We start from the raw sequence: 22,069 nt of genomic DNA, 5'->3' as shown, positions 1-22,069 counted from the left end.
GTTGTATCTCCCTGGTAAATGGTGTGTAACTTGAAACCTTAAAGTCACAGCATTTTCACCCAAACTTCATGAGTCACTGGAGAGGATGTAAGAAATGTCATCTCGTGTCCCACGGTGGGGATGAGGTCAGGGTAGTCACCTGGGGGCAGGGGTCAGACTTGTCAAAAGCCGAGGAGACACACACCCAGGACTCACAACCCCCCTGAGACACCAGTTCCCCCCGACGGGGGGAGGAACTCAGTGAGAGGCTCAGTGAGAATGAAGGGCAGTGACTTGGGGGGGCAGGACTGAAGTAGGAAAGGGGGTCCCACTTCCTGAGTCTGCAGGATTATCTGTGCAGCCCCCCACCGGCTTCCTGGTCTCCAGGGTGGGCCTGGCTGCAGCCACAGCATCCAGCCTGGTTTCTGAGAACCCCCCTGACCCCCGCCTGCGGCTTCTCCCTCCCACACCCGGAATGGCATGACCCCAAACAACAGGAATCGTCTCAGTCCACACACATCCTCCATGAATTTGCTGAAACCTCTCTGCTCGGCACTGCCAGCCTCTGTTAGAATCTAGGATAAGGAAGCATGATGTTCATACACGTTAATAATTTCAGTTTCTCAGGCTTAATATATCACAATGTCTTCGTGGTCTCCTGAGCACATTAAAATTTTCGAACTCCATGTTCATTAAAGTTCCTCTTTGTTCCCAATTTCTGGGATTCCAGAGACATATGGATTTTCCTTTTTTTCTGTCCTTCACTGTAATTCGTGAAAGCTCATGGAGAATGAGTGCCATGTTAACTATTGTCTTAGAGAAATAGAAACTTTCCAACAAGGAGTATCGCCCATTAGCGCGGAATGGGGAAGGGGCAGGTTTGTGCTTTATACCATTTTGTAAAGAAATCGTTTCCTCTCCTGGGTTCTGTGTGTGCGCTGCATGGTGAGAGAGCTCTAACAATGCAGAAACATAAGCAGGAGGCCGAAGCCCCTGTCCACTGTCCCTGAAGGCATGGCAGGAGGCCTCGGGACAGCCCACGTCCTGCCATCAGGACTGTTGTGGGAGGAGACACAGCCAAGTTTTCAGGCAAAGCATGAAAATTCCATATTCTAATGACAAACGCGGAGGGAAGAGGGAGGCTTCCTGCCAAGGAAACAGGTGCGCCTCTGAGTGCCCGGTTTCGGAAAGAGTTGACAGCTCTCTTCTGTCCTGCATGCATCCCTCTAGCAGTGTGTGCAGCGGTCCTCTCTACCCTCGGCAGATACGCTCCCAGACCCCCGGGGGATGCTAAGCACCGTGGGGTACCCAACCCTATTTATCCCATTCCCCATACATGTGTATGCCAATTGATTAATTAGGCACAGTGAGAGGTTGATGACAACAGTAATAGAATGGAACAGCTGCAATAATGTACTATAGGAAAAGTTATGCTGGTATGGTCTTTCTTTCAAAATATCTCACCATGCTGTGCCTCGCCTTCTTGTGATGCTGAGCAATGACAATGCCAGGTGATGGTGGCCTCCTGAGGGAGGGTCAGGCTCCCTCCCGCCGACCTCTGTGCATCCCTAGGAGGGCCTGCTGCTTCAGGTGACCCTGTGTCTCCTGCCAGGACCACGCTGCTGCTGGACGGGGATCTGGGGGGGACAAAGCAGGACGTTGCGAGAGTCCATCACCCTATTCAGACCTTAGAATTTAACTCACAGCTCAACACTCATGAATATTCATTTCTGGAATTTTTCATTCCGTGTTTACTGAGCTTGGTTTGCAGGTCGCTGAAACCTCGAAAAGCAGAACCGTGGATAAGGGGGCTGACGGTACTGAGCACTCTCTGCCAGTAAACCATTTCTGAGGCATCAGGGCACCAGGAGGAACAGAGGAGGCCACTCCTTCCAGAACTCAGGGAGAAGTCACGGGGGTGTGAGGACTGACCACTGGACACTCAGAGGCCCCGCAGCCTCTCATTCCCATCGGGGACAGGGCCTGGAGTGGCGCGGGGGGAGGGTGCAGGTAGAGACGGGGCCTGCTTGGACTTGTCAACAGGGATTCAGACTCATGGTGGCCGGCCACCAGGCTGCTGTGTTTGCAGAGGTCTCACTTCACTCACTAGTCATCAGTCCAGGAGGGGGTCGTGATCACCCCCAACCTCGGGGACTGGCTGTCTCGAGGTCCTCCAGGCTCACACAGCCTGTAAAGCAGAGTGGCTGTCCATTCATGGCCAGTGGCCCCCACCCTCCTGCAAGGTGGGGGAGTGGATCCTTCCCCCCGGCCACCACCTCTCTCCACGTCAGCAAGGAATCCCAGGCTGGAGTGGACCTCTCAGGGGGAGGGAAGGTCTTAATCAACATGCTCCCTGGGGAGGCCAGGCTCCTGGTCTACGGCCCACATTTGAGAAGCAGGTGAGGCTTTGGGTCATCCAGAATGCCTCTCAGGTCTGCTGGCCACAGAGCCAGCCCTTGGGGTCTCCTGGGCCCAAAGCTCAGTGGCCCCTCCTCCTGAACGGAGCCCAGGCCAAGCTCACGGTCAGCCCCATCTGCCTCTGGGTTCCCTCCCTGGCGGCTGTCCTGCAGGTCGGGGGCCGTCTGCTTTCCTCTCCCTCCCGACACTTCCCACGCGGGGGGTCCTCCCACACAGGGGCTTCCTTCTGGGGCAGCTGGGATGGCGCTCGTGGAGTCCAGGAGGCCCCTCGCTGACCCCTGCCCCGCTCCTGTCCCCTCCTGTTCTCTGCTGGGTTCTTCTGCCCTTGCAGTTCCTCTGGAATTCTCTGCAGAGGAGAGAAAATGGCTTCTTTTTACCTATTTCGGGTTCGCCCTCACTGAATTTCTGCAGCCCTCAGCTCCTTGCGTCATTTTTCCAGCAGTGTTCAAGCATGGCGTGTGCTCCGGGGTTTTCCCCCCTCCGTTGTCCGATGACGTCACGGCCTCCTCCGTCCCCTTCGTGACGCTGCTCCTCTCCTTTCAGCTGGCCGGGCGGAAGGTCAGCACCGCGGGCCGCTCCTTCTCTCGTCCCGCTCCTTCTCTCGTCCTGCTCTGTCTGCCACACCAGGGACAGGGTTTGCCGCCTCCTGCCCTGCTCCCTCCTCCTGACTCGGTTTGCCATCTGAGGGCAGTTTCTCAGCCAGTGGCGATGCTTCCAGAACCTTCTTCAAATCCCTGGGGCTCTCCCCGCAGGGCGTCTCCCCCAGCCCCGACGTAGCTGAGCTCCATGCAGACGGACACCCCTCTCAGCAAGCGCCCACCCCGCCGTGCCCTCGGCCAGCCCTGAGCCCTCTCGGGCTCCCGCGGGGAGGTGACGCCGTGCCCAGGGGCCCGGGGAGCCCCGGTCACCCGACCCCCTTCATCTTGCCGCCCACGGGCCATGACTCAGAGGCTCTGTCCCTGTGAGCCAAACGCCCCGCCTGCCGCCCACAGCGCAGGGCCTCTCGCTGACCAGGCCGGCAGCCCTGACCTCCCCCCGGGGACTCAGCCACCGGACGTGTGGTCTTTCCTGTGCCTCTGCCAGGCGACTCGGGTTTTCCAGAAGGTGGTCCTTCTTGTCTTTCCCTGCTTCCTTCTCCCCTGGGGCTCACAGCAGGAGTGCCCCCCCAGCCCCGTGGGACCCCCCACCCCGGGCACAGCTTCCCGCAGCTGCCCTCCCCAGCCCGGGGTCCCCGAGCTCTGCCTGCATGCTGTCGCCCGAGGCTGGGAGGGGAGGTGGGTGCGACGGCTCAGTGAGCACTGGCCTATGGGAGGAGGCCCCCAGACCCTCCCCGAGCCTCCCGCAGGGGCGCCTGCACCCCCAGCAAACTCCTTGCAGCATCTCTGCGTGCTGGTGTCAGCCCCAGTGGGCTCACGAGCAAGGCCCTCCGCCCTGACCCGGGCGCCCCTCCTCACCTCTGGGCGGCACCCCCTCGCTGTCTGCCGCACTCCCCTCCCTCTCTCTTTGTCTCATCCCAATTTTCCTGCCTCCGGTTGCAGCCGAAAGAGTGTCTTATCACCTGCGATAACTTCCTTGTGACTGTCAGATATAAATGCCTCCGTCCTTGGGGTTTGCAGAGCAGATAATTCTAGTAACGTCTGATGTTCCATTTAAGGTCACAATGGAGGCGCTGGACTTCTTCTGAGCCCCACCAGATGGGGCTCCCTTGAGGCAGGGCTGACTCACGGGGGTCCTCCCAGCTGCGCACAGCTGTCCCCTCCCCGCGGGCCTCTCTGGAAGGTTCTCAGTGATGGAGGGTGGCACAAAGCCCTCGCTCTCCCCAAGGGCCGTGCATCTGTAAGGAGACGCGGCGCCGCTTTAAGAGGGGCCCAACTTGGAGTCCAAGGCCTTGAGTTCCAATCCCGGTGTGCAATCCTGGGGAAGATGCGCTCGGGAGCAAGTTCTCCAGCAGTGACACGGGATCTGCACACGCCCTCCGGATAAAAGTGGGAGAAATAAGGGAGCTCGTGATGGGACACCCTGGCCCGAGGTTTAGCAGCCAGCAGGCTCTCAGTCCAGGGAAGGGAACAGCCCGGCGGCAGAGCGCCTGCCTGCCCTGCTCACATCAGTTGACAAGCGAGGGCAGGGGTGGGTGGCTCACCTGCCCAGGAGTCGCCGTCTGGGTGGGAGCAGAGAGACCTTTGCCCTCAGTAGTTTTCTACATCCCAAAGCCACTCTATGTTTAGGACAAAACTCCAAGGGCTGTGTTAAATAGATGGAAAACTTCTTTCTGGGGCAAAATTGGAAAATAATTTCACAATTCGACCAGAGAATATTTTACTCATTCATTAAATCCCCAGGTCATCGTTAAATGGCCAAGATCTGTCTTGCCCTTCATACAAAGTCATTTTCAGTATTTATTTTAAGAAGCAATGTTGGATTTGAAAGGACCGTGACTCAGGTGAGGCTGGGAATCAGATGGCCTCATCCAGGGCTCTGAACAATCACTCTTATGACATCATGGTTAGACCTCATGTTTGCCCCATCAGAGCAAGAAAAGAAATAATCGTGGTGTCTGGCCGCTTTCCCAAGCAGTCTGTCTGCTGTGCCAAGAAGCCTTCTCACACGTTCGCCAAAGGACGGAATGGCCTCAGCGGCAGCCCGTGCCCCTGAGTAAAGGAACACATTTGTTCTGCTAAAAAAAGAGGCTGTTCCTTGAGTGGAGTGCCTTCTGCAGGCAGCATCCTTCTTGCATCAGGTAGAAAATGATGCAAGAGCAGCTTCAGGTGAGAACTGATGAGCCGGGGAGCCCGGCATCCTGCCATGGGGAGAGAAATAAAACGAGGGAAATAGGAATAAAGAATGAAAACAGAGGGTTTCGTTTCAATCCATGCTCTTCCCCTCTTCTGCTCCAGAGGCTCCTTACAGTTCAGAGCAATTGGAAGCTGAGCTGTTTTTAATGACAAGTGAAAGTTTCCAGCCCCCATCTCCCCCACCCCCAGCGCCCCGGAGATGGCTGCTGAGCTGTGCATGGTTCCGGATATTAGCTCTGTTTTACAGCCTGCCCCTCGGGAGCTTTGCTGGCCGGGGCATCTTTAGGAAACCCCAGGTCACAGGGAGCAAGGGACCCCCTTGTCTTTCCTCCTTGGCGCTTGGAGCAGCGCGCCCCTGGAGCTCAGTCTGGACAGATTTCTCTGCCGTGTCTGAAAGCATCACAGCGTGAGTGCCTTCCCCGTTTCTGAAATTGTTTCACGCTCTCTTTCAGGAGAATGAGCTCGGGTTTTCTGTAAAGGCACCCTTTCTTCATTCCTGTACAAGGCTTGCTTGCTCCAGGTCGCCCCTCCCCGGCTATTTCATGCCGAGTGGCTTCTCGGCCTTGGTGTTGCCTGGATCTTCCTCAGGCCTGGGCATCGCGGCTGCGCCTTCCGAGGCAGGCCCTGCATGCTAACACACCTCGTGGTCCAGACCCACGGGCCCCCGCTCCACCCTTCACTGCTGTACCTTCCGTTGCGCCGCCCCCAGCTGGGGCTCCCCCTGCCCGTTTATTCACCCACTGTACAATATTCATAAGGAGCCCCTCAGTGCAGGCCTGAGCTGGGCCCAGGGGACACGGCTGTGAACCAGCTTGACGTGGACCTCACTCTCCTCGGGCAGATCCCCGAGCAGACCCTGCAGAGCCAGGACGGCAGCTAGGGCCCAGCATCACCGTGAACGCCGAGGGTAGGTCGTGCATGTAACACCCGGCTTTGCCTTGGCGATAGTGCCTACTGGCTGTCTGACCCAAGGAAGGTCACTGAGTCTCAGGACACTCATTTCCTCAGCTGGAGACTCGGAGCTGAAACACCTGCCCTGCCAGCTGGCTGAACAACGAGAACCCGTGTCTGTGAAGCCACTGGGTTCCCGATCATGGTTGTTACTTATTAATAGTTTTTATTAGACACCTGTCCTGGGAGCTTCGGGGTTGACAGGTTCTATGACCCAAGCCTGTCCCTGCAGGGACAGCTGCCCATCTGTCCTGGCCTGCGGTTGGCAGCTTTGGGCTGAAGGTGGGAGTAGGCGAATGTGGTGTGGACCAGGTGCTGCACGTGGCTTCCTGAGAATGGTCTCAGAGGTGTCCACAGCCACGGTCTCTGCAATGAGGAGCCTGGGCCTGGAGACTCGGCTACATTGCCCAGGGTCTCATGGGGGAGCAGAGTCGCCATTCTCCGCCTCCAGTGAACTGGCAGTGGGTCTCGGGGGGGCCGTTCCTGGCAGGGCAGAGCGGACATCTAAGCTCTTTCTCAATAAGACGCTTCCCTGAACATTTGACCCCCAGCCCCCGGTTTGCTCCTTAGGGCCCCACTAGACACCTGGAAATGTCCTGCCTTCTTGGGACACAGAGATGCCATCCCCAGCCTTTCTGTTTGGGCTCTGCGCCCTCCGTGCCTGACTTGAGCTCTCTCCCCGCAGTGGGCCCCCTCTGAGTCTGGTGGCACTGTCCTTCCACGTGAGTCCTGGAGCCGCCCTCCAGGCGACAGGAAGCTGGGCTGTCCCTCCACTCGCAGGACCTCAGGGTCTCCTGACCTGATGCAGCCACACCTCAACACTGGCCCAGGAGGACCCTGGGTTTCTCCTGCCACGTGGCTTTTCCAGCCAAGTCCCTCCAAACACACTGGACCACCCCTGGGCCCCAGTGCAGGACTGACATAGCACAGCTTGTTGTTTCCAGCTCTTCCCATGTAATGGGTCCCGTCCAGGCACTTTAGATGGGTCATTTCATTCATTTTTCCTCACCTTCCTGGGCAAGAAGTGCTAATAACATCCACACTCACTGCTGTGAAAACTAGGAAGCAAGAGGACCCTGGGTGCCCGGGTGCTTGCCACTGGGTCATACATTCACGCCCCATCTTTTCAGATTTTTTTTCTTTAAAAATGTGTTTTATTGAAGTATGGTTCAGTTGCTAAGTCATATCCGACTCTAGCAACCACAAGGACTGTAGCCTGCCAGGCTCTTCTGTCCATGAGATTCTCCAGACAAGAATACTGGAGTGGGTTGTCATTCCCTTCTCCACGGGGTCTTTCTCACCCAGGGGTCAAACTTGGGTCTCTTGCACTGCAGGCCGACTCTTTACCGACTGAGCTATGAGGGAATCCCTTATTGAAGTATATTTGGCTTAAATGTTGTCTTAACTTCTACTGTATAACAGAGATTCAGTTGTACATATATACATATATATATGTATTCTTTTCCATTACAGTTTATTCCCGATGTTGAATACAGATCTCTGTGCTAAACACTAAGACTTTGACATTCACCCGTCTTGCATGTAAAAGTTTGCATCTGCTCACCCCAAGCTTCCGCTCCGTCCCTCGCCCACCTCCTCTACCCCTTGGCATCCGCAAGTCTGATCTCTACGTCTGTGATTCTCTTTCTGTTTCATAGATAAGTCCATTTGAATCATTTTCTTTAGATTTCACATATAAGTGACATCATATGGTATTTGCCTTTCTCTGTTTGACGTACGTCCCTTAGTATGGTAAGCTCTAGGCCCGTCCATGTTGCTGAAAATGGCATTATTTCATTCTCTTACCGGCTCAATAGTATTCCACTGTGTGTATTATCACACCTTCTTTATCTGTTCATCTGTTGATGAACACTTAGTTGCTCCCATGTCTTAGCTATTGTGAATATCACTGGTGTGAAGATAAGAGTACATGTACCTTTTTGAATTGGGCACCTACCACCCTGGGGAGTTCATCTTTCAGTGTCCTATATTTTTGCCTTTTCATACTGTTCATGGGGTTCTCCAGGCAAGAATACTAAAGTGGCTTGCCATTCCCTTCTCCAGTGGACCACGTTTTGTCAGGACTCTCCACCATGACCCTGGGTGGCCCTACATGGCATGGCTCACAGTTTCAATGAGTTAGACACGGCTGTGGTCCATGTGATCAGTTTGGTTAGTTTTCTGTGACTGTGGTTTTCATTCTGTCTGCCTTCTGATGGATGAGGATAAGAGGCTAATGAAAGCTTCCTGATGGCAGACACTGACTGAGGGGGAAACTGCCTCCTGTTCTGATGGGTGGGGCCATGCTCAGTAAATCTTTAATCCAATTTTCTGTTGATGGACAGAACTGTGTTCCCTCCCTGTTGTTTGACCTGAGGCCAAACTATGATGGAGGTAATGAAGATAATGGTAACCTCCTTTAACTTAAAGAGCCTCTTGATGAAAGTGAAAGAAGAGAGTCAAAAAGTTTGTTTAAAACTCAACACTCAGAAAACTAAGATCATGGCATCTGGTCCTATCACTTCATGGCAAATAGATGGGGAAACAATGGAAACTGAGAGACTTTATTCTCCTGGGCTCCAAAATCACTGCAGATGGTGACTGCAGCCATGAAATTAAAAGACACTTGCTCCTTGAAGCTGAACAGTTCTACGAAGACCTACAAGACCTTCTAGAATGGATACCCATGAAAGATGTCCTTTTCATTATAGAGGACTGGAATGCAAAAGCAGGAAGTCAAGAAATACCTGGAGTAACAGGCAAATTTGGCCTTGGAATACGGAATGAAGCAGGGCAAAGGCTAATAGAGTTTTGCCAAGAGAATGCACTGGTCATAGCAAACACCCTCTTCCAACAACACGAGAGAAGTCTCTACACATGGATATCACCAGATGGTCAATACCGAAATCAGACTGGTTATATTCTTTGCAGCCAAAGATGGAGAAGCTCTTTACAGTCAGCAAAAACAATACTGGGAGCTGACTGTGGCTCAGATCATGAACTCCTTATTACCAAATTCAGACTCAAATTGAAGAAAGTAGGGAAAACCATTCAGGTATGACCTAAATCAAATCCCTTATAATTATACAGTGAAAGTGAGAAATAGATTCAAGGGACTAGATCTGATAGATAGAGTGCCTGAAGAACTATGGATGGAGGTCCGTGACATTGTACAAGAGGCAGTGAAAATGACCATCCCCAAGAAAAAGAAATGCAAAAAGGCAGATGGTTGTCTGAGGAGGCCTTAGAAATAGCTATGAAAAGAAGAGAAATTAAAGGCAAAGGAGAAGAGGAAAGATATACCTATTTGAATGCAGAGTTCCAAACAATAGCAAGGATATAAGAAAGCCTTCCTCAGTGATCAGTGCAAAGAAATAGAGGAAAGCAATAGAATGGGAAAGACTAAAGACCTCTGCAAGAAAATTTGAGATACCAAGGGAACATTTAATGCAATGATGGGAACAATAAAGGACAGAAATGGTATAACCTAAAGAAGCAGAAGATATTAAGAAGAGGTGGCAAGAATACACAGAAGAACTGTACAAAAAAGATCTTCACAACACAGACAATCACGATGGTGTGATCACTCACCTAGAGCCAGATATCCTGGAATACAAAGTCAAGTGGGCCTTAGGAAGCATCACTACAAACAAAGCTAGTGGTGGTGATGGAATTCCAGTTGAGCTATTTCAAATCCTAAAAGATGATGCTGTGAAAGTGCTGCACTCAATATGACAGCAAATTTGGAAAACTCAGCAGTGGTCACAGGACTGGAAAAGGTCAATTTCATTCCAATCCCCCCAAAAAAGACAAGGCCAAAGAATGTTCAAACCAGAGCACAATTGCACTCATCTCACACGCTAGCAAAGTAAAGCTCAAAATTCTCCAAGCCAGGCTTCAGCAGTATGTGAACCATGAACTCCCAGATGTTCAAGCTGAATTGAAACAGCAGAGGAACCAGAGATCAAACTGCCAACATCTGCTGGATCATCGAAAAAGCAAGAGAGTTCCAGAGAAACATCTACTTCTGCTTTATTGACTATGCCAAAACCTTTGACTGTGTGGATCACAATAAACTGTGGAAAATTCTGAAAGAGATGCGAATACCAGACCACCTGACCTGCCTCTTGAGAAATCTGTATGCAGATCAGGAAGCAACAGTTAGAGCTGGATATGGAACAACAGACTGGTTCCAAATGGGGAAAGGAACATGTCAAGGCTGTATATTCTTATCCTGCTTATTTAACTTATATGCAGTGTACATCATGAGAAACGCTAGGCTGGAAGAAACACAATGGAATCAAGATTGCCGGGAGAAATATCAATCACCTCAGATATGCAGATGGCACCACCCTTATGGCAGAAAGTAGAGGAACTAAAGACCCTCTTGATGAAAGTGAAAAGAGGAGAGTGAAAATTTTGGCTTAAAACTCAACATTCAGAAAACTAAGATCATGGTGTCCAGTCCCACCACTTCATGACAAATATGTGGAGAAACTGTAGAAACAGTGACAGACTTTATTTTAGGGGGCTCCAAAATTACTGTAGATGGTGACTGCAGCTATGAAATTAAAAGACGCTTACTCCTTGGGAGGAAAGTTATGATCAACCTAGACAGCATATTAAAAAGCAGAGACATTACTTTGTCAACAAAGGTCTATCTAGTCAAAGCTACAGTTTTTCCAGTATTCATGTATGGATGTGAGAGTTGGACTATAAAGAAAGCTGAGTGCTGAAGAACTGATGTTTTTGAACTGTGGTGTTGGAGAAGACTCTTGAGAGTTCTTTGGACTGCGAGGAGATCCAACCAGTCCATCCTAAAGAAAATCAGTCCTGGGTGTTCACTGGAAAGACATGTTGAAGCTGAAACTCCAATACGTTGGCCACCTGATGTGAAGAACTGACTCATTGGAAAATATCCTGATTCTTGGAAAGACTGAAGGTGGGAGGAGAAGGGGAAGACTTAAGATGAGATAGTTGGATGGCATCACCGACTCAATGGACATGGGTTTGAGTAAATTCCAGGAGTTGGTGATAGACAGGGAGGCCTGGCGTGCTGCAGTCCATGGTTCGCAAAGAGTCAGACAGGACTGAGTGACGGACCGATCTTTTTGAATTAGAGTCTTCTATGGATATATGCCCAGGAGTTGAACTGCTGTATCATATGGCAGCTCTATTCTTTAGGTTTTTGAGTAATCTCCATACTATTCTCCATAGTGGCTGTACCAATTCACATTTCCCCCGGCACTGTAGGAGGGTTCCCTTTACTCCACCTCCTCTCCAGCATTTGTCTTTTGTAGTTTTTTGATGATGGACATTCTGACCAGTTTGTGTTGATACCTCATTGTGTTTTGATTTGAGTTTCTCAGTTCAGTTCAGTTCAGTAGCTCAGCTGTGTCCAACTCTTTGCGACCCCATGAACTGCAGCACGCCAGGCCTCCCTGTCCATCAGCAACTCCTGGAGTTTACCCAAACTCATGTCCATTGAGTCAGTGATGCCATCCAACCACCTCATCCTCTGTCATCCCCTTTTCCTCCTGCCCTCAACCTTTCCCAGAATCAGGGTCTTTTCAAATGAGTCAGCTCTTCGTATCAGGTGGCCAAAGTATTGGAGTTTCAGCTTCAACATCAGTCCTTCCAATGAACACCCAGGACTGCTCTCCTTTCGGATGGACTGGCTGGATCTCCTTGCAGTCCAAGAAAGCATCTTCTCCAATATCACAGTTCAAAAGCATCAGTTGTTCAGCACTCAGCTTTCTTTATAGTCCAACTCTCACATCCATACATGACTACTGGAAAATCCATAGCCTTGACTAAATAGACCTTTGTCGGCAAAGTAATGTCTCTGCTTTTTAATATGTTGTCTGCTGCTGCTGCTGCTGCTGCTGCTGCTGCTGCTGCTAAGTCACTTCAGTCATGTCCGACTCTGTGCAAAGATGGCAGAGTCTTTGGATGAGGCAGAGATGATGCTGCCTCACCCATAGACGGCAGCCCACAGGCTCCCATGTCCCTGGGATTCTCTAGGCAAGAGCACTGGAGTGGGTTGCCATTTCCTTCTCCAATGCATAAAAGTGAAAAGTGAAAGTGAAGTCGCTCAGTCATGTCTGACTCTTAGCGACCCCATGGACTGCAGCCTACCAGGCTCCTTCATCCATGGGATTTTCCAGGCAAGAGTACTGGAGTGGGTTGCCATTGTCTTCTCCAAATATGCTGTCTAGGTTGGTCACAACTTTCCTTCCAAGGATTAAGCGTCTTTTAATTTCATGGGTCACCTTTTTGATGTCTGATCCCATCTGATCACTCAGTGTCTCCCACGTTCTCTGCAGCCTTGTCCAGCCTGATGTTTTAGAAAGTCTTCTTTCTGAGTCAGGCCGAGCCCTCCATGAAGATGCTAACTGGAAACCAGCAGCTTCTTCCTCCCATGTTTCCAGGCATCGGTGTCACCAATTCCTTCCCTGTCCTGTGCTCCCAGCCCAGCTCAGCCTGGAAAGTCCCTGCACCCTCTCTCTGGTCCACAGGATGGCTGGGTGCATCTCGTGTGCGTGTGAATCTGGCACTAAGCAAATATTTGTGGACAGGCGTCCCCAGGGCAAAATGCTGTTAGACCAGGCACTTTTTCCCCCAAGCTGGCAGCATGTGCACACGCCTCTGGCTGAGGACTCCGTGGGCTCTGCGTCCCCCTGCATGTGCCAATGGTACAGGCTGCTCCTCAGCGGTCACGGGCTGCTAGGCAGGTGATGACCGTGTGCCATCCAATCCCGAGGGTCACATAGGCTGGGAAGGTGGAGGAGGGGGCTGTGAGTGAGAGAGGCTAAGGAGGGCCCAAGGTCAGGCAGAGCCACTCCCAAACCGAAAGCCTCTTCAAAGATACACTCTCACCCTCGTGCCCGGCTGGCTCCTCGCCCTTTGGAGGACCCTGGGGCTCGGTTCTTCCTCTCCTTTGCAGGAATTGGGAGAGATGCCTTGCAAAGCCCCTCAGGTCCAAACCAGCAGAGTCTGTGGGCGGGTGGCCTCAGGGCATCAGAAGAGGCAGGACAGCCCCTGCATTCTCACTGCACCAGGACTTGTCCCCGACGGGACCACTAGAGATGCTAAAATTAGAAACAAAACCAGAGCAGACAGAAAACACAGCAAACAGCAACTGCGAGCCCGCGCCGTGGCTCCAGCAAAGAGCAACCGCGAGCCTGCGCCACGACTCCAGGAAGCCGCCCTTCTCCCAGCAAGCTTGTGAGCATTCCCAACTGTGGGTCTCCAAGTCGCAAAGACCCTGCCATATGTCATTTCAGGCAAACGGCCCGTCCAGGACCTGTGACAGCCAACTCAGCTCTGCATCTGCTTGGGTCTCTGAAGGTGACCCTCGTGCGGGTCCCTGTGTGGGGACGTCCCTCTTCCCCTCACTCTCTGCAGCCCGGGCAGTTGGTGGGTGGAATGCCAGGCACTTGGGCTTGATCCAGAGTTCAGATCACCAGCCTCACAGCTGCCCCCAGGCCTGGTGGGGTTGGATCCTGTCTCTGGTGACCCCATGATGCTAGGTCCTAGGGTGTGAGCTGGGGTCTGCGGACAGGATGTGGGCCCGGCTCCAAGCTCTGCGTGGTCCTGCCCCAGGCTGCCTGTGTAGAGGTGGGACTCTCTGGACCAGCCTCAGACGCATCACCCCACCTCCAGCACCGACCTGCCATCTGCCTGGCCTGGCCTCCTCGGGAGGCCCTCCTGATTCCTGGGCCCGCTGCTGTCTCTGTCATAGCAAGGACCACCATCCTGCCCACCCACCCAGGGGCACAGGTCCCAGGGGAAGGGGCCTGTACCCTGCAGCTCTGGCAGAGATGAGTGGAATCACTCCAGCACTGCCGCTGCTCGGGTCCAGCCATCCACCTGCCCTTCCCGGCTGGAGGTCCTCGTCATGAAGTGAGCTCCCCTCCACCTCTCCAGCCTTCCCCAGGCACCTCAGTTATCCCAGCCTGCTCACCCCGCAGCTGCAGAGGGAGGTCAGGGAGAGACAGAGAGTCCAGCCACTGACCCCAGTGTCCCCTTCCCTGGCCGGCGGGGCAGTGCACTGCCCACCAGGTCTGACTGGGCCTCCTGGGTCTCTGAGCATAACAAGCCCATGTAGATCAAAACTTTGAAACCTACAGGATCATTTCTATGAGGGCCCCCTTCTCCTTGACCCCTGGGACCCAGCCCCTGCAGGTGCAGGCCAGGGAGGGCAGGGGACTCGGGGGAGGGACCAGCTAGACCCCACCATCTTGCCCTCTCTCCCGATGCTCCAGTGTCTCAGGGGACAGAATCTTACTTTTTCTCTTGCAAAGTCAACTTCTCAAAGAGAGCAAATGAAAGTGTTACTTTCTCTAGGCAAAGCTCTCCTTTGTAATACATGTTCTTCATAGGCTACAATTGACCTTTATTTTCTTTTAGAAAAATCGAAGGTGGCTTTCAAATGTCAGATTTTCAGACTGAGGACACACTGCCTTTAAAACGCCACGTTTTCTCAAGTGGACTCTTTCTGTCTTGTCCCCATCATCTCCCTCTGATCACAGCTCGAGTCACAGCAAGGAGGAGCTTCCGAGGAGGTGTGTTTTCCACACACGTGTGTGATGACCAGTTGTCAAAGGAAGGTATTTGGGATTAAATAAAGGGAAACATTCCTGTGGTTGGTGGTGATGCTGTAACAGACCCTCACTCCTGGGGGAAGGGTCAGAAACTTCCTGCTCTTCCTGGCCGAGCTTGGCACACACTCTGGGCCCAGCAGGTCATGTGAGCACAGCTCTGAGCTCCCAGGTGGTGGGCTGTGACTGTCCAGGGCACAGGTGTCAGTGGACGTGGGTGACAGTCCAATCTGCTCCTTCCCAGGGAGTAGCCTCAGACAAGTGGTTTCATGTCTTCCTGCCTTGAGATCTCTGCTTATATAGAGCGGAGGGCTGGCAACACCCCTGACGGCTGGGCCACCAAGAAGATGAGCCCAGCAGGGTCCACAGGCTCGCTGTAAGGGGGCCCCGGCGACCCGACAGAATCCACCCTCTTTCCCAGGCTGCAGTCAGCCAGCGGGTGGCGGAGGAGCCGGGTGTGATCCTAAACCCAGCTGTCTCCACGTTCATGTCTAATGCATCCAGCCCTGAACAAGGGGCTTTGAAGATTTCATTTCACTGAAGGTCAGAACTCTCCAAATGTCTAGGTGGTCCACACCCACCGGGGACCCCAACTAAGTCTTGGCCTCCTGCACCCCATCTTTTTCATGAGAAGCAAAAGGAGTTCTGTGACAGTTTCATCCCATTCTGCTTTCAATTAACAAGAAACGTGATTTCTGTCTCCTGGTGTAATGGTCTAAATACCTGGAAAGCAAGCCTCCCAGGAAGCTCATTAGAAGACCCACTTTACAGGTCAGGAGCCTGTCATGCCAAGTCCCTTGGTGCATTCACTCACTATCATTTGTCAGACCCCTCAGCCTGAGGCTTCCAGATATTTAAGACAACAAGGGTCTGCGTGTTCCGATTTATTCAGTCTCTTACACAAGAATATCATGGCCAGGAGAGGTTGTCCTAGGCACGGCGTGCAGCCCTTTCATTTCAAATGGTGGCACTGAGGTTCTGAGAAGACCAACGCCTCCCCGAGGCCACGGGGGTGAATGGGGGCCGAGTCCCCATCCCGTCTCGCTTTCCTGCCAGGCTCTCGAGTGAGCGCCGCCCGTGCCTTCTCCCACCCACTGTTCTGCGAGCTGCACAGACGAATAGACTGTTTGTAAAGTTCTGGGAGTTCTTATACGCTCCGTGTCACATAAACACAGGACTGGGGATTGTCACCACTATCAGTTAATTACAATAAAGGGAAAACAGCGTTTCACTGTCACACTAGTGATGCTGTAATTACGAATATCTCCAGCAAACACTCACGGATCAGTGACGCCCCGCTCTCCCCGCTCTGTGTATTATGTGTGTGTGTTAACAAGCCGGCTCCGCGAACACAGGTGTGGCCCGTCAGCTGGTGATGGTCTGCTCCTTGACCTGGAGACATCAAGGTGACCAGTGGGATCAGGGGGGCTGGAAGTTGAGGTGGGAGTGTTTTAGGAGTTCTGACTTCAGCTTCTTCGCTGGTGTTACTGAAAAACTAGGTACTTGGATGCATTTTTTCTATCTATGAGCAGCGAAGAATTGATTCTTTCAAACTGTGGTGCTGGAGAACTCTCTTGAGAGTCCCTTGGACTGCAAGAAGATCAAACCAGACAATCCTAAGGGAACTCAACCCTGAATATTCATTGGAAGGACTGATGCTGAAGCTGGAGCTCCAATACTTTGGGCATGTGATGCTAAGAGCCGACTCACTGGAAAAGACCCTGATGTTGGGAAAGATTGAGGGGAGGAAGAGAGGGGGCAACAGAAGATGAGATGGTTGGATGGCATCACTGACTCGATGGATATGACTTTGAGCAAACTCTGGGAGACAGTGAATATACTGAATAGTAGTGTATATAAGTGGAGAAGGCAATGGCACCCCACTCCAGTACTCTCGCCTGGAAAATCCCATGGACGGAGGAGCCTGGTAGGCTGCAGTCCATGGGGTCGCTAGGAGTCGGACGCGACTGAGCGACTTCACTTTCACTTTTCACTTTCATGCGTTAGAGAAGGAAATGGCAACCCACTCCAGTGTTCTTGCCTGGAGACTCCCAGGGATGGGGGAGCTTGGTGGGCTGCTGTCTCTGGGGTTGCACAGAGTCGGACACGACTGAAGCGACTTAGCAGCAGCAGCAGCAGTGTATACAAGAGCTTCCCTGGTGGCTTAGATGGTAAAGAATCTGCCTGCAATACTGGAGACCTGGGTTCAATCCCTGCATTAGAAAGATCCCCTAGGAGGGAATGCCAAACCAGTCCAGTATTCTTGCCTGGAGAATCCCAGAGACAGAGGAACATGCATGGACATGAACTTGGGCAAACTTGGGAAGAGAGTGAAGGACAGGGAGGCTTGGCATGCTACAGTCCATGGGGTCACAAAGAGCTGGAGATGACTTCGTGACTGAACAATAGAAAACAGTAGTGTCTATCTGTTAATCCCAAACTTCTAATTTATCCCTTCCCCCAACTTTTCCCCTTTGCTAAACATGTTTGTTTTCTATATCTGTGAGCCCAATTTCATTTTGTAAATAAATTCATTTATATCATTTTTTGTTTAGATTCCACATTTAAGTGATATCACATGATAGTCACCTTTCTGTGTCTGACTTACTTCATCAAGCATGACAATCTCCCGGTCCATGCATGTTACTGAAAATGGCATTATTTCATTCTTTTTATGCCTGAGTAGTAGTCCATTCAGAGAAGGCAATGGCACCCCACTCCAGTACTCTTGCCTGGAAAATCCCATGGATGGAGGAGCCTGGAAGGCTGCAATCCATGGGGTCGCTAGGAGTCGGACACGACTGTGTGACTTCACTTTCACTTTTCACCTTCATGCATTGGTGAAGGAAATGGCAACCCACTCCAGTGTTCTTGCCTGGAGAATCCCAGGGACGGGGGAGCCTGGTGGGCTGCTGTCTATGGGCTTGCACAGAGTCAGACATGACTGCAGCGACTCAGCAGCAGCAGCAGGGCATTGCATGTATGCACCGTATCTCCTTTATGTCATTTCCTCTTAACTGGAGTGTCGAGGGGGCTGGGCCAAGATCCACGGGAAACATGGGGTCAGGGCTGCTCCCCTGGGAGCAGGACTAGACCCTCAGATGGACACAGGGCCTACAACATGAGTCTGGATGAGTTTGGAATTGCCCCAGGTGGTGGTTGCTGCCTGCTGTCTTCCTCTCTGTGAATGGAAGAGTCTGTCGTGATGACGCCCATGCCCATCCTACGTGTCTCAGCACTGCCTGTGGCAGGGGCCAGGCAGGTAGCTGGCCTTTTCAGCTTCAGGGTGACTGGAGGAAGAGGGCCCACCTGCAGCCACTGCCCTGGAGGACACTTTCTGTGGACGGAGCGGCCATGTGATTTTGCTGGGACGAAAAGAATGTGGCAGAAGGGGTGTGACTGGAGCTCACAGGACTAGCCTCTGGCTTTATGGTCCTCTCTTTCTCTCCGAACCCTCTGCTTCCTGGTACGCGTTTGATCTCCATCTCCTAGAGGGTGAGAGGCCACGTAGAGAGAGAAGGGTAGACCAGTATCCCCATGGAACCCAGCCCTCAGTGACTCACCAGCTCTGAGTTCCACTGAAATTCTCCCAGGTGAGACGCACAGTGGGGATCACTACCCCAAGATGGGAATCAAGCATCTTGAGTTGTTCTAGCTGCTGAGATCCAGGTGTGAGTGATATAAGCCACTGATAGCTGATACAGGCTGAATGGTGATGTGCTCGGGAAGCTGAGCAAACCTGGGATGAGAAGGGGCCATCACCCACTCTGCAGGGTCCAAGGCCCCATCTGATGGCTGTAAATCCAGGTAAGGCCGCGCGTGTTTCGACAGCCTGCAGAGAGGCATTGGTCTGTCAACTAGCAGGACCCGGGCTTCCTTTTCAATCTCATCTATTTACAAATGTGCCTCCAGGTTCTGGGAAATTTGCCTGAGAATTTATGGCCTCAGCAGATGGACCATCCCTTGAATCATTCATTTCCCTAAAGCTCACCTCACAACAGGAAGGGAACCCAAACAGCTTTCTCCCAAGTGATCCATCAACCTCACGGGCTCCACCATGGCCTGACAGACACCCAAAGGCCTTGTATTTGCAGTTTCGTGAGTTATGCCTGCGATACTCATAAAGGTGGAGAGAATGCCGAGTATTATTCAGCTGTGAGTCACAGACAGGAAATATCTCACACAGAACAACCTCGGCTTGCGTTTGTTTAGGACTCCATAAATTTCAAACAGCTTTCCTATCCAAGAAGATCTTTGCTCTTTTGGGGGCACCTCCCTGAATAAGGAAGGGCTTCCCTAGTGGCTAAGATGGTAAAGAATCTGCCTACAATGCAGGAGACCTGGGTTCAATCCTTGGGTCCAGAAGATCCCCTGGAGAAGGAAATGGCAACCCACTTCAGTACTCTTGCCTGGAGAATTCCACGGACAGAGGAGCCTGGTGGGCTATAGTTCATGGAGTCTCAAAGAGTCAGACAGGGCAGAGTGACTAACACTTTCACTTTCACTGAATAAGGAGGACAGGTCCTCATGTCCACCTCTTAGACAAGGAAACTGAGGCACAGCCCTCACATGCAAAGGCAAAACGGAGCAAACTGACCATTTCCAAAATGTAAGGTTCTGAGTGCTTCTGGCTGAGTTCACTTCCTATCTGTCGATTCAGGCACATCAGAGATTTCCAGTGCATATTTGATAAACGTGTTTTGTCAAAAAAGGACCTTGTCTAACCTGACAACCTGAACCCCAAATAGACAGGCTAGTGCATAACAGGTACTCAGGTGATGTTCTTTGAGCGGAACTGAGTTAACATCAGTGTAATCATCTCATTGCTGTTTCCTTTATTGAAATGTTACTATTTTGTTAAAATCATGTGCTACTTTGGTTCAGCTCATCTGCTGGACACCCAGGTCCTGGGAAATGTGAACATAAACGCCCACCCCCGCCCCAGAAATGTGTAGGCAGACGGTAGAACCCAAATCTAATACTAGAATTTGCCCGCCCCTTTGGCAGTTTGAAACACATCCTCACTTGAGCTGCATGCCTCTGATGACCACAAACCCCCTCTGGACCTCAGCTCTCCACCCAAGAGCCGGTGGTCCTGGGGACGAGGGTGCCGGAGGCAGATATCTCGCGTCCATCACAGGGCAGAGGCCCTTCCTGTTGACAGACGTCCACAATGTTGCCATTGCAAGCAACAAAGACTCCAAGTAGCAAACGCTCTAATCAGAGACAAAGGCACCTGCTGCTCCACGGATGCAGACTCAGATCCGCCTCCTCGCCCGTCAAGGTTCAGCTTAAGACCACCTGCCCACAGGCATCTCTTTCCTTCTGCAGAGGTAGGGTCCTGGCCCCCCACCGTGACCCTGCTCAGCCCTCCTCACTCTCCCCTCCCTGAGGCCACGTAGGCCTTCCCACTGTGGCTGCACCTTTCCGCCTCTGTGACTGGGTCTTGGGGGCCATGGACTCAGCCCTTCACCTCCCCAAATCCTCAGGCCTGGAGCTCCGGGAAAGCTTCTGAAGCTGAGAATCACACTGGGAATTCCTGCCCCTCCCTGTCGCCCACTCTGCCTGGTCTGAGTCCCTTTCCATCTCCTAGTTTCTGAGCCTGTGGTTGGGTGTTGAGGGTGGGACGGTCCGTCATTTGGGACTCAGAGCTTGCGTCCTTTCTTCACACACCCGCAGAGGGAAATGGGTCTCCCCACTCCAACTCAAGATGAGCTCTCACCTTGTCTCCCTGCCTGAAACCCATGGACCTTCTTAGCATGTGCCATGGAGAGCTGGGTAATCCTCCCATGGAAGGGGAAGAGTTGCAGTCAGAACCACACCCGGGTCTGGTTCAGGGGAAGAGGGGGTGGAGGTAGGTCTGGGGAAGGGAGTGAGGTTTTCAATCTCCAACAAGTTTCTTGGTGATGCTCTTGGGGAACCCCTAGCATCAGGGGTACCTGGTGTGGACTCCTGGAATCAGGAATAACAGCTGCGTGGCTCTGGACACACGGCTTCTCTACCCATGTCTGTGACAGGATGACAGGGCTGCCCCTCTCCTTGGGTTATGAGCGAACGAAAGCTCTTCCTGACTGAGCAGCTGTCAAAGTGGTGATGCTATCAAGCAAATCATACAGCTCCTCACACAGGAAAAGGTGCAAGCACCTCAGCGGCTCCTTCACATGGGAAAAGGTGCAAGGACCTCCACAACAGAAAGAGAGCTCTCGAGGCACAGAAAGGCATCAAAGACCTTAAAGCATGTTGCTAAGTGAAAGAAAGCAACCTGAGCGCGCTACTCACTGTATGATTGCAAGTCTACGACATCCTGGGAAAGGCGAAACATGGAGACGGTAAGAAACACCAGCAGTCGAAAGGAGAGAGGGAGGGAGGAACAGTGAGAACACAGCGGGCTTTTAGGGAACAAAAGCAATCAGAGTGAGAGTTCGTGGCAGGCTCACGTCTCTATGAGCAAGTCCAAATGCACAGCAAAGTCAAAGTGTTAGCTGCTCAATCATGTCCGACACTTTGTGAGCTCATGGACTGCAGCCCGCCAGGCTCCTCTGTCCCTGGGATTCTCCAGGCAAGAATACTGGAGTGGGTTGCCATTTCCTTCTCCAGGGGATCTTCCTAACTCAGGAGTTGAACCCAGGTCTCCTACATTGCAGGCAGATTCTTTACCCTCTGAACCACCCAAAGAGTGAAACTTCCTGTCAGCTGCGGACTTCAGTTACTAATAGCACATCAACACTTGTTTGCTGTTGTCACGAACACACAACATTTGTGCAAGATGTTAACGACTGGGAAACTGTGTAAGCAAGTTTATAGGAACTCTGTACTTTCTGCCTAATTTTTATGAAAACTGAAACTGCTGAAAATGAAGTCCTTTCATTAGAAAAATAAACATTAACTGATATTTCAAATTAAAAGAGAGACATAAGAACTTAGGGCTTCCCAGGTGGCTCAGAGGGTAAAGAATCTACCCACAATGCAGGAGAGAGAGGAGACTCGTGTTCGAACCCTGGGTCCAGAAGATTCCCTGGAGGAGGAAACGGCAACGCACTCCAGTATCCCATGGAGCAGGGAGCCGGGCAGACTACAGTCCATGGGGTAACAGACTCGGACGTGACTGAAGTGGCAGAGTGTAGGGTGTATGCACGCAAAACAAATCAGCCGCTGGCAAGTGGTGAAGAGCAGGCTGCGAACAGCTGGGGCCCTCTTCCCTGGCCTTCAGCCTCTCCCTGCCCCCTCCACGCCCCATAACAAAAAGAAAAAAGAGAAGCCAGTAACAAAGCTACCAGCAGCGCACCAGCCCAGGCTACTGGGTCCACGCAGAGCTGCCCTTGGCAA

This window comes from Capricornis sumatraensis, chromosome 4 (assembly GCF_032405125.1).
Source record: "Capricornis sumatraensis isolate serow.1 chromosome 4, serow.2, whole genome shotgun sequence".
Classification (NCBI taxonomy): Eukaryota; Metazoa; Chordata; class Mammalia; order Artiodactyla; family Bovidae; genus Capricornis; species Capricornis sumatraensis.
Note: the sequence above shows the minus strand (reverse complement) of the source record.